This window comes from Arachis hypogaea, chromosome 13 (assembly GCF_003086295.3).
Source record: "Arachis hypogaea cultivar Tifrunner chromosome 13, arahy.Tifrunner.gnm2.J5K5, whole genome shotgun sequence".
Classification (NCBI taxonomy): Eukaryota; Viridiplantae; Streptophyta; class Magnoliopsida; order Fabales; family Fabaceae; genus Arachis; species Arachis hypogaea.
In genome coordinates this window covers 142,769,483-142,783,468 of record NC_092048.1, presented here as the reverse complement: position 1 = coordinate 142,783,468, position 13,986 = coordinate 142,769,483, and the positions used below count along the sequence as shown (strand labels likewise).

The 13,986-nt window shown below is 36.5% G+C and overlaps 2 pseudogenes; both read right to left on the bottom strand.

Annotated features, from left to right (window-relative positions):
• Positions 1-99: 99 nt before the first annotated feature.
• Positions 100-7,533, bottom strand: LOC112792473 (sodium/hydrogen exchanger 8-like; annotated as a pseudogene).
• Positions 7,534-7,804: 271 nt separating this feature from the next.
• LOC112792475 (probable potassium transporter 17) lies at positions 7,805-11,047 on the bottom strand (annotated as a pseudogene).
• Positions 11,048-13,986: the final 2,939 nt, after the last annotated feature.

Below are 13,986 nucleotides of genomic sequence, written 5' to 3'. Positions count from 1 at the left end.
TGCATTTAGTGGTTAAAACATTTGAATGGAAATTAATAAAAGATTTTGCAAAGGAAAGGTCAAGTCAGAATTCAACCAAACTAAGATGAACAAGATAGGTTTCTTTTCTTATCAAAATTTTATTCATCTGCACAAGAAAACGGTGAAATCAACATTCTTTAGAATTGCAAAGTTTACATGATCAATCATAAGCTTTAATTTCACGGTTACAAATATATTATGTACAAAAATGTTTCTACGAAAGCAGCATTTATTAAAGAAAACAACTACATATCTCAGCTACTGTCCCATTCTTTCAGGTCAAGAATGGGGAAAAGATAGGGTGCTTGGAGAATCAATCCTGACAAGAAGATCTTCTTCAACAACTGAATCATCATCACTTGAGTAATCTCCATGATGCTGCACTCTACTTTCAGTGTTTTGTAGAGGTTGGTTTGGAGCATTTTGTTGTGCTAAGTCACTCACTTCACGGCCCTTCTTTGCAGTGACAGCACTTTCTGATTTTACTGACAAAAGCGGACGCCCCTGTTGTGGCACAATGCTTGGGTATGACAAACTAAGAGCCGGTTTAGTCTGATTGCTCGTCGAACTTCGGCTCCGGCCAGGGATCCGTAATTCCACCTTCCATCAAAATAAAATCAAGTTAGACACAACAACATCAGCATTCCATGTTAATTCTCATTGCTTGCTGATCAAGCAACTACTAAACAATAAATGGCATGTTGAATTGCATGAAACCAACATACCATGCTTCCGTAGATGCTCAACTGCATTGCTCTTGCAGACAAATTAGTTATTTGTCGGCCGTTCCCTTCGGAATTGTGCCGATGGGGCTTCTGCTTGTAGAAGTTTTCAGGCCAGCTCATAAGACCGCTGTGTTCTCTGCTACGTAAGGTTCTATGGGGATGTTCCATGGAATGTGATAATAACGAATTTGATCTTCTAGCAGGAGGAGAATCAGCCTCAAATGCTGCAATGTCAAATATGATTACCCTTGCTCTAGCTTCAACTAGATAAGACGATCCTTGATGAGAAAAACTACTTTCCCTGATACCTGTTTGTATAATTCAAGGTAAAAGATTTATCAAAATTCATTTTCTACTTCATCCATAATCACAAAGTTTTCAAGACAGTAAGATCAAATAGTCAAATACCTGAACTTGACAAACTGTGGAAGCTTAGATTCCCTTGGGAAGAGAGCAGGACTGCTGGTGCTGTTACCAGTTCTTGACGAGCTTGAGTTTTGACATATCCTTCTAGCAAGAATGCGACCGAATGATTAGGTATTTCTATTGTCTCTCCTCTTATGTATATTGTCATTTGTGATCTTTCAGCAATCATGGCTCTTAGTTCTTGCATAGACATTTTCTCAAATATCTGGGGAAGCAATACTTTGGAAAGGAAAATAGCACTTTCCTGAAAACCATGATTTAGTTTAGCATAGCACCAAAACATATAATAAGGGAGTTAATGATTTAATGACATAGCAAACTAACTAATCATACCTGCCACAGGAAGTCTTCCACGGAAGGGTCTGATCCAAGGCATGAAACTATCTTGTCGGCTTCGATGAAGACACAGAACACCACGGAATCTGTGAGGACATCACAGATATACTGCCTTCCTGTCAGCACTTCGTAAAGACCCAACGTGATCCCGTGTGAGAAAGTTGGATTGAAAGAGTGCTTGTTTCTTATCACCTTGCTTTCCCACTGAGAGACCGAAATATTTTCCAAGCATTAATCTTTGGAATGTTTAATCAGATAACATAATGCAACCTTCATAAAAATAATGGCTTCTTAGTTATTACCTTTACCACTCCATTAGAAATTAACCAAATTCCATTTGATCTTGATCCTTCCTTGTATAGTGTCAAGCCACGCAATTTCATCATTTCCCTGGTACCACTTATAAGTGATTCACGAACCGGAGAAGGCAGAGCGCCCAACATAGGATGCATACTAGTTATTTTAGGAAGCTTCACCAAAGGAGGATTTCTGAGTAATTTCTTTAAATCAGTCTGAAAAATAAACAAATCCATTAATTGATGAACAACACAATTATAATTCCAGAGAAGAGCGAACCGTTAAGGTAACAGATGAAGAGAAAAGCATGAATATCACCAGAGGATACCTGGACAGCATCATGCAGATGCAACATCTCTTTCTCCTCCAAAATCCCAGCCTTCTCAAGGTCTTGAACATATTCAATTAAGTGATTTAGCACTACATATGTGGCTTGCCTTGTTTTCACAACTCCTAAGACCTGAATGACAGCCATCACATCAAATTGAGCAAAAAAGAAAAAGTTTATTTAACCCTCTTTAACAATAAAAAAAGATGGATTATGAAATTTAAATTGATCTGAAACCAAGATAATATTGGAGGATAATTTTTTTTTTAACGTGCATACCTGAGGATATGTTATGCGAACATCTTCCAAGAACTTCCGTGCTTCTTCTCCTTCTGCAATGCTTTCATTGATAACAGCAGAAGCAACATCACTTTCACCTACACAAGAAGTTTTATGCAGAGAAAATCAGCAACTAACTATATATTGTATATTTTTAAACCAGGGTGCTTGTCACCAGGATTTACAGTGTTTATTAGTACAAGATTTGTATTCTATTTTTCACAGCAAGTTAAGGAGAAGAAACTATATGGAATAGAGGCAACAAAAAGAGTAGAAGCTGCAAATAGTATTTCGCAAGATAAAAAGCCAAAACTTAGTGAGGTAAAAAAACTACCTATGAAGTCATGTAATTGTTGTCGAGCAACTCTGTGTGCACGAAGAAACGCAGCACAAATATTACAAGCAGATTCCAACCTTTCCACAGTGAAGTATGTAACTAATTTTGGTGGAAGCATACTAGACTGAAGAAACTTGTAGTAATTTGGAAAGTGAACATTAGTTTTTAAGCCTTTCCAGTCACATAGAGGCTCATGTGAAGCCAAATCTATTGCCTCCTCCACAGATAACATTAGAATATTAGCTGTCGTTTGAGAAATTCGTCCTTCATCAAGCATCTCCCAGTAAGCAGCTTGGACACCTAATATGAGCAACAAGCTCTCAAATTAGTCATGATACTAATGTGGTTGAAGCAATCAAGTTCATAATATTAGAAAACTATCATACTCAGACTATAAGGATAATGTAGAAGTTGCTAACCATTGAGAAGGCGTACTCGTATGTCTTTCAAATTCATAGCATCCAGATTAGTATCACTTTCAGATGTGCCGTGAGGATGAACACGTTCACCTTCAATGTTATTTAGGCAGGAGATATATCTCTTCACTGTGGCCCAATCAGCAGGCCCTAGTTCCTCATCATCTCCAAGTTCACCAAAAGCTTCTAGTGCTTTGTTCAACATTTCATACTTTGTGAAATCAAGGATACGTTTCTGTTAATTATACGATCAAATTATTAGGGCAAAGGCAAAGGCCAAATATAACTTGAAAGACAAGACTTCTGAAGGTATATCCTTATATCAGAGTGGAGATATTGTTTCACAAGTAAGATAGAAATTGAAGCATTAAGGCACCATTTGATGCATGAGATAACAGAATGTTTTATCCCTTAGAGCAAGAAGATAAGCTGAACTTAGAAGATCTGGAATTCTGACCTTTGCAGCTGTTAACTTGTCCATGTCAAGGTAGTGTAAAACAAACTGTGTTGTCGAACCATTCACTATAAGTGTTAAAAACACAATACCACCAGTGAAGAAAACAAACTGCACAAGCAAAAGGTATTTGAGTGATGAATCTAATGTCCTTGTAAAGTCATAATTAAATCCTAAACCCAGAACATACCAGTGTTCCTGTCTCTGGAGTCAATTCAAGTGATCGGCCACTTGAACGCTGAACAAACCCAAAATTTAATAATTAAAAGATTAAACTAATAATAAGATAGTATGTGCATAAAGAAATTCAGAAAATTATCAATAAAGGAGATGAAATGTTTGGCTAAAAAATGCAGCTTTCATTAGTCATTGAATACTTGCCTTGACTGATAATGAAAGTGACAAGGCAACTGCCCTCGCAATCCTGACCAGATTAGAATACTAGCTTCTTTCCAATCCAAGCCATATCCAAAATACCTTAGCAAGGGAAATAATGCACCAACTACGATGCATCTCGACACTTGAACATAAACATAGAGAAGCAAGAGGTGGGTCCATGATGTTCCTTCAACAGAACCAAGAATTTGCAGTGAGTCTTTTAGACTCAACAAACATACATTTTTATCAAGAGCAACTAAATGGAAAAGTGAGAGTATAATCAATGGCCTACTGAGCAAAGAAGATAATTTAAGAGGTAAATACTACCATGATGGAAGACATTGTCATCACCAAGTACTCCTTCAGCTATAACAACTCCACTGCAAAAAGAAGATAACATAAAAAATAATAATAAAAAAGGGTATGAAAAGCTTGATTCACAAGTTATATCAATTGATTGTTATGATTTCAGAATCCATTTATGATCTTACCTCAAGATGAAAATTAATGTATTAGCAATATATGCAACCATTTCCCTGGAGAAAATAAAGTCAGTCAGTAAAATAAGTATTTACTGTTCTACATAGATTTAGATAATTAGATTCCTTTTATCTATTTCCTATTATCATCACTAGAATGAATGTTGTTGAAAATAAGGAAAATCAGAATGATGTCCTATAAGTATATAATTTATATAAACAAGTAGAAGCAAGAAGCATACCAAAAGATATGTAAACTTTGTTGACTTTCACCCTTAAAAGCTGTCCTTGCAAATGCAGAATAGAACCTGTAGAAAAATTTCAATAACTAGATTCCAAATATTTAGAGATAAATGCTAAAGATCGACTTACATTCCCAACGACATGACAGTCAAAACACCAGATAGATCAGCACCCTCTTGAGCCTATAGAAGCATTAAGGACAAAAACCAAAGATGATTGTAAGATTTCAAGTTTTTAACAGATACAACCTCTCATCTTACTTAAAGATGCATCATGCGTGCAATAAATTAAGGTATATAAACGTTTGGATACCACTTGCATAACTATTCATAGTACAAATACAATCTTTCAACTACTAATCCAAGTTTTTAAAAGCAACTTACAGTGAAGTAAGCAATGTAGCTAACGGCAAGTGTAAGGGAAATCTCTATCACTGTATCATTAAAAATAAACCCAAGCCATAAAACAGATGCTATCCCAAAAGCAACACCAATTCCTACACTGGCACAAGAGCAGAGAGGGTCACAGAAGCAAAAATAATTTTTGCTGGTAAAACAACAAAGAAGGTGAAACCTACGCTCCAAATGAGACTTGCACTAGAAATTTGATAACATCAACCCAATTGTAGGTGCTACCAAGAACCATCCGATAGAATAAAGTATAAACCACAATAGCCGTCCTAGAAAAGAATGAAGATAGAGCTTAATCAAAGAAAAACTGAAAAGACTTCTCCAAAAGAATATCATTTATCACTTCATTCTATGTGTTAAAGGCTTGAACCAGTTCCTATATCCCAATTAAATGAAGAGAAAGGAACTAAATCAGAATACCCATCATTCATCAAGGATTCGCCTTCAATTATTGTGCTTAGTTTTTTACTGGCACCGAGCTCCTTCAACAAAGCTACAACTGCAACAGGATCAGTTGCGCTCAGAAGTCCCCCAAGCAATAGTGATGTTTTCCAACTCCAATTATATGGAAAAGTTAGCTGCATTATGCCAAGGGGGTTACATAATCATATCAGTATCACATCACCGATGAAATATGAACACATTGGTTCACATACCTTCAAAACAGCTCCAAGACAAAAGGTTGAAATCACAACTCCAGGACCAGCTAGTAAAATCATTTGAGCAATACACCTCTACAACACCAACCAAAACGGAAATTGAGGTTCAGTCAATATTCTGAAAGCAAAACAATATTACAACCACGCATACATATATGAGCTAGGAAGTGGCATAACAGTATCACTTTATAACTAAAGTCAGTTTGTAGTAATACAAAAATTCGGGGAAAAGAACCTTGATTTGGTGAACTTCCATTGAGAATGAGCTCTCGAAAAGGAGAGCAGGAAGAAAAACGGCCAGCAGAAGTTCTGGATTAATCTCTGCCCCTGCATATAAAAAGTAGAATTCCTAGTTCCTTCAATGAATTTTAAAGAACGAGAAGTGATGATCAAAGCTCTTTAAGTTGGAAGATTTTCAAAATGTCATGTCAATACACATGTTTCAAAGTAGTAAAATGAAAAGCACTTGGTTTTCTTTTAATGGGAAGTGCTTAAATTCCAGAATAAATTGAATAAAAAGAGAACAAACTTACAAATACGAATTCCATCCCCAATCTTTCCCAGCCGATGATGAGTACCATACTCTGTTCAGGAGTTAACAATTAATCAGTCATGCACTTTTTTTCCAAAAAAAATTGAAAGGCAAACCGGTGCTTATTATATAAACAGTGTATAGATTATTACACACACCCCCCCCCCCCCCCCAAAAAAAAAAAAAACACCTCCTTAGTTTGTCCTGATCGTTTTCATACTGATCCAAATGACATTGCAAAGTAGGCAAATATGTTGTCTCCTCTCTATTTTTCTTTACCCCTTTGTACACAGATAAGGCAGCCTATCCTTATCCAGCAAAGTCAACTTTCCCCATATGGGTTCAAAACCTGATGCTTGAAATTCAATAGATAAATACTGAAAGAGAAGAGGGGAAGGTACCTATGGAACCAAGGGCAATGCCAATGATGAGCAAGGCAACAGTGTAAGGGACTCTGGTGCCGCGGAGGAGGTGCCTGCATGCAATCCCAAGTACCATACTGATACCAAAGAAGACGACCGCATCAGATGGATTCCCAGTCTCTGCAAAATTACCAGAAGAAGAAGAAGAAGGAGGAGACGGAGAAGAGGCATCAGCAGCAGCAACAGCAGCAGCAGCAACATCAGCAAGGGAAAAAGGTTGTGGTTCTTCCATGAGCTTGTAAGCAATCACCGATGCTGTGACTGCCGCCATTCAAACCAAACTGAGATGTCAGCTTCAGCAGGCAGCAGAGTCACAGAGGCAGAAAGAGAAGAAGAGAAGGGGGGTGCCAACTTGTTCAATAATGATGTTTGTGCTGTTTGTATGTGGGATATAGATCCGATTTGCACGTTTCAATGGTTTGAGGGACACTCATGAACCAAGTACAAGTACAACTACGACACGACAATGAATAAATAATAAATAGTGAGTGAGCGAATGAGAAGATCGTTGACTGAATTAATACTATAACAACAATCCCAGACCAACGAAGCTTTTTTAAGGTACAGAAATCAACGTCAATCAATATACATGTTATATGAACATGAGCGTGTGATTCCCTTTCCTGTACAGTGGACACAACTCCATGTGTTTCTGTTTTATTCTAAGAATATATTCTTCATTTATTCTTGCGCTTGATTCCATTTCCCCATCTTCTTCGACTCCCTCCCTATTACTGCTTCAACTTTTTTGTCAGACGGTCCATTTAACACTCTCTCTTGTCTTCTAGTATAAAGCAACTCAAAACACACCATCCTTTTTATCACTAGATCAAAAGTCGTTAACAAAAAGAGTAAGTAGTAGTAGCATGTGGTTATCTCATCAACACGGGACTTTTAATAACCGACACCTTAACAGATCATAAGTTGACTTGATTCGAGTAAAATTAGCTCAGCTTCAGTTACTTTTTGTATAGATTAGTTGAGCTTCAATAGACTTTTAGGTACCAAGGAAGCAAAAATCAACATACTAAGTTAATGGTTTTGAAAGAAGAAATACAAGTATATGGGTAATTTTGAGTGACGTACATATTAATCCAATTCAGGTATCTTTTGCCCTGTTTATGTTATGTATGAGCAAAAGTGAAGCTACTGAATAACTGCTTCAATATATTTTAACCCTTCAAGCCTCGTATAGCATTCCAACTTCAATCCTTTGCTGTAATGGAACCCGAAGCGCAGGCAAACCGGATCTACAGTTGCTGTGCATGAATTCATAGAAACCAAGCATGATTTTATCAAACCAACCACAGTTCAGGCCAATGTAGAATCTAGTCTTTCCGCGAACATGAACAACCCCGGCACATCTTGCTTCTTCTAACTGGAAACTTCTTGCTCAATCTCTTGAGAATCAGGTTCAGCATTACCAGAGCAGTTTTTATATGTAGTATCAAACTACCAATAACTTGACTTACAAAATCATCTTCAAAATGTAGAGCATCTGCATAGCCATATTGGATTACACAACCATACACCCCTTCGAGATTTGATTTCTTGATTACAATCCTCTCATGTGGATCAACCTTAGGGACTAATAAATATCTGAGAGTTGTGAATATGGTGACCTTATGAAGGGATTTCATGTTCTTAATGTAATGGCCAAGAATAGGAGTCAACCCATCTTGAATGTTAGTATAAAAGAAGCATATTCCAGGAACCCTTTGAACACTAGGGTCAGCTAAAGTTCTTCAAGTCTATGAAAGCTTATCTTCTGGGTTATCTCATACTCGATTTTTCTTTGTCTACCATAAAACCAACCGAACATGATGAATGCAAGGACAAATGATATGGCAAAAGGAATCCATCCACCTTCAGAAAATTTAGTGAAAACGGCACTGACGTAAACCCCTTCCATGATGAAAAACACAACAAAGTAAAGGGTAACCAGCACAACTGGGGTTCTCCATATCATGATCATGACTAATGTAAGTAATATAGTGGTGATAAGCATTACTAGGCTCACAACGACACCTGCAATAGATGTCATATACCAACATCAGAGGACAGATAGCAAGTAGTTTCAGTTACAGATTAGAAGACAGCTTTCAAGTTGTGACATAGTGAAAGCTGAAATAGAAACTGACATACCAAAAGCATTTCCAATATCTTTTCCATCTCCAAAAATGAGTATTACAGCAACACAAAGGACCATCAGGATGTAGTTCACTTCAGGAGAGTATACCTCTCCTTCTTTACTGTGAGATGTGTGTACAACCTTTACTCGAGGAAATAATCCAGTACCACAGATTGCTTGATGATGGAAAATGTAGCTGAGATTAATGACTGGCTAGCAACAACTGCAGCTGATGTAGAAATAATAAAAATAGGCCAGTACACTGAAGTTGGTATAAATTTGTAGAATCCATCATCATGGTCATTGGGATTCTTGATCAAGTATGCTGTCTGTCCCGCATAAGTGAGGACTAAAGATGGGTAGATTGTGAATAGAAAAGCTATCTGTTACCAGATACAAAAGAAGAAAAGGTGAGAATTCTGTTAATTGGCTGAAAAGGAATCATAGCTTTATAAGGCATACCAAAAAATAAAATGAAACAAAGTTAACCTGAATAGACCTCTGATTGAAATGACCAAGATCAGCAAACATTGCCTCAGAACCTGTCAAAGTGAACAATTAAGAATGAACAAAGGGAAAGATAGTAGGAAAATACACATTGCACATCCACATACAGAAGAAAGGGAAATCTTTCATTTCCCTTAGAAGTAATCAAGTTTTATATTTAAGAAAGTGATCACTTTATTCATGTCAAACATTAAGTTGCAAGTCTCTCTTTTCACAATTCTCATATAGCAAATTTAGTCAATAGCAAACCAGAGCATGCCAAGTTGATAATATAATAACATGAATTGACAGAGAAACAAAGAAGTCCTTGAATTGAAAGATAATATTCCTACTTCTGTATCAATGGACAATGATGATGAATATTATCAAGATGATAAGAGACACACATACTGTAATGCAGAGGACAGTACCACCAAGTAAAAGCCAGCCAGCTTTCCATTTCTCCAAAAGAAATGGAAAATATAGTGAGGAGATATAGCCTTGAAAATACTAGGATAATGGTGTATGATGCTGTAAATTCCTACAAGTGGGGTACAAAAGGTCCATGCACCCATTATTGGGAAAAGAGGAAACTCACGCGTGATGTGCCAAATTTTGCAATAAAAACAAAACAACCAAGACAATTGCAGAGAGTGCTTCCACAAGTGCTGCAGAAGCATGAGCCAAAACAGAAATGATGGTTATATAAACCAGGAGAGCAAATTGTCTGACAATGTCATAAAGCTCTAATCTACTCTGCCAAGCAAAAATCACTTCCTGTGTTGCACCATTAAGATGTTATAGCTTTGTATTCACATAAAAAAACCAAAATTTCGACAAAAGAAGCAAACCTTCCAAAGTTTTATTGTACTTTCTAAACTATGGAATCTGCAACTTAAGCTCACAAAGTCACAATAGTACTGTATAAATTTAAAACTTACATTTGCTTACTGAGGGAAAAGGTGCTCTTAGTCCATCCATTGCTGATAACACTGAGAATGAATTACATAGCTGAGTTAATGAAAACATTTTCAATAAGAAAAGCACCAAATTATTAGAAAAGATTATTGACCAAACCTGAAATTGCAGGTGTAAGTATGCCATCACCGATAATCATGCAAGTTCCTAGCATAGCAAGAAAGAGCAAAACTCGTCGAGCAACTATGCTTCTTTCAAACAATTTGGCAAGCCAAGATTGTGCTTCAACACCCCTTTCTATGCGTGAATAAGTACTTGAATTAGAATATACCTGATTAGATGGAAGGATTCCAATATTCAATCGTCTGCAAAGTAATGAATACAAGGCAAAAGTTCCACCTGTAACGAACTCAGATAGGTTAAGATTGAAAAATTGAATGATGTGATGAAAAAGGAGTTGTAGTAAGTAATACCTTCACCGTGATCATCAGCATGGATGGCTATGTGGCGTACTTGACAAGCGCAACGAGAGTGAGAGTCCAGAACATGATACTGTATATGCCGAGATAGTCATCTTCGGTTGGAGAGTTCAACGGCATTGAAGGATAAACATAAAGCGGTGACGTCACGAGGCCTCCAAAGACGACTCCCAGGGTCCTGTAAGCCAGCAGAGTGTCTCCCTTATCTCCTTCTCCTTCCCCTGAGAAGAAGGAGGAGTGGCGGCGAAGTGGAGGTTGAGTACGACGCCGTTTGACATGATCGCTTGGAATTTCAAGTTAGCAGTAGCAAAGACGTATTGGCGCTCCTCCGGTCCTCCCTCGTTTTTCTTGTTTTGTCTTGTTTGCCACGTCCCCAAAGATTTCTGGACTCTCAAAAGACTTGTTCGTTGAAAATCGTTATGATTAAATTAATTATTAATTAATATAATAAAAAGTACTCCATGGCTCCCAAACCAAAGTGATTTCAAGGTATGGAGCTCTATAACGGTCCTTTTCCCAACAATTACTGCCAGTGAATTAAACAAGATCTAACGAAGCATGAAGGAGATGAGATATTCTTGCCTTTTAAACTCAACAAATTTTAGATTTGCCCAGCCCACTTAAGTTTAACAATGTAGCTTACTCATTTCACTAGAAGCACTCTCGATCTCGAAGTTACAAGTTACAACTTACAATGTAGGAGGAAAAGATGAATTAGTTGCAGTCCCATTTTAATTTGTCCGCCATGTTGGGAGAAAATAAGGGATTTTTTATTTAAATAAAATAAATATTTTATTTACAAAATACATAAATAGTGAGGTATTTATAAAATTGCATTACGAGATACATTTCGGATGTTGAGGGTATAATCCAAAACGAATATATCTCGCATTTGAGAGTCTATTCTGTGGTGGAGTGACGCCGAGTCATATCTTAGGTATATCCAAGATATGTATTAGGACAAAGATTGGATACTGAACACCCAAGATATGCACAACACAAAAAGCAAATGGAGTCTCAACACTCGAGATATGTACATGCACAGTGATTGGAATCTCAAGGTCCGAGATACACTCGCATGCTTATATAATGTCACAACATCGAAATTGCTGTGCATAACCATCATTTTTAAGTTTTGTGACGTTCTCAACGCTTTAGTTCGAGTTCTTTCAGGAAGTATGGTCTCCCGAAAATATGTTTGCGATACATCAACAGAATGAATGGCACTTGGCATGTAGCTGAAGCTTAGACTTGATGTTAGTATTTTTTTTTTTTTTTAGTAATAATAGTTCATATTAATTTATAATTATAATGGTTTTAGTATGGTGAGAAATAAGTTAAAATATATTAGTTTCATTATAACTAGTATGTTATAATGTGCATAATTGATTGTAAGTAATTGTTACTTAAGTTAAATAAATAAATAGATAAAAAATTGTGAGTTAAGTTAAATAAATAAAATAAGTAACTTTCAATTAACATGTTAGTCTAATTAATAGGTATCTGTTACATTTAATATAATTTTTATTTAGGTGGTTTATAATTTTGTAATCTGTAGCAAGTGTTGAGTTAGAAAACTTAATTATTGTGATGATCAAACATTGTTAAAAATACTAATTAACATTAATTTGATTTGAAGCTTTATTATTTATTAATAACTTCTGTTTTATGCAGTATTTTAATCAATGGGCATATGCAACAAATAGCCCAATAAGTTGGAAAATATTCAGCATGTGGTACAAAATATTCAAGTATTATGGTTGAATTATTTTTGTTGATTGGGTTATGAAAACTGATACAAAGTCCAAGATAAAATTGTCTTGGTCTATATTATCATGGGTCCGAAATTAGAAGAGAGAAAGCAAAGGTTGCATGCTTTTACGATTACCTACTCCCACTAATGAATGGAATTTAAATTCATTTAACTTGGTTTAAATGCACTGGTAACATGAAAGAGAAAGTTTACATTGATTTGATTGTCATTAAGCATTACACGTTAAAGCTTTCTCTCTCTCTCTCCCCTCTTTCTTTGGTTTGGTCACTTCACTGACACGAAAGAAGATGCAAGCATCAGAGGAAGAAAACAGAAACTAGAAAGAAGCAAGCGGCCAAGGTGATGATGCCCTTGCAAAAGAAGATTACAGTATGGCGTGGCTGAGATCTTTTTACTAAAGTAAGAGTGGAAAGAAGACCTCAGATCACATTCATAAATGGTTGAATCCACTCGGTAGAGATGAAGACCCTTGGGTGAAGCTCGTTTTACTTTTTGTTATCCATCACATAAGGTGCTACTGTAGCTACGTGGAGGGGAAGCAAAAGAGTATTGGATCACATGCTCGAACCTTTCTTTGAGGTCATGCTAAATAGGGGTGGCAAAGCGGGTCGGTCCGCCCACCTAGGCCCGCTCAAATAAACGGGGCGGACCGGCCCGCCCCGCAACTAAAATGGGTTCAAAATGTTAGCCCGCCCCGCTTTATGGCGGATTGGCGGGTTGGCGGGCTAGCCCGCTTGACTCTTTTTTTTTTTTGAAAAATAAAATTCATTAAAATTAACTAAAAAATATAATTAAAAAATAAACAATAGTCAAATTATAATATAATTTTTTTACTATTTTTTTAATTTTACTCAATAAAATTGTTCAAAATAATATTGTCAATAAAATCATCTTTATTTTAAAAAATAAGTCACATAATTTGAGCATATATCACGAAGCTGTAAAATAAAATAAATAAAGTTAATAACTAAAGAAGAATAAAAAAATGAAAAAAGTGTTTAAAAATTCTATAATTATTAATTTTATAATAGTAACTACACTTTATTAATAAAAAAAATAATAAAAAGTTTCGGCCGGCGGACCGCCCGCCCCGCCCGCAAACCGTCAATTTGGCGGTGCGGGTTTGGCGGGTTTTTATAATTTGGCGGGCTCCAAATTCTAGCCCGACCCGCCTTTTTTAGCGGGTTTAGTGGATCGGCCCGGCGGGCTCGACCGTTTTGCCACCGTAATGCTAAAGTTCTTCAGCAAATCTGCATACGAGTGACGTTGTATTTCCTTTGAAATTGAATTGAGGATCTAAGTCACTACATCACTGACACATTGCCAATTTTCAAATTAATCAGGATCTATAGTTGGATCTATACTTGAAATTGTGCCTTGATAAATCAAAGCTTTCTCTTGGCATTTAGGGCTTTTTTCATGGCGCGACTTCAAAGTGGTAGTTTTTCTCAGTGAA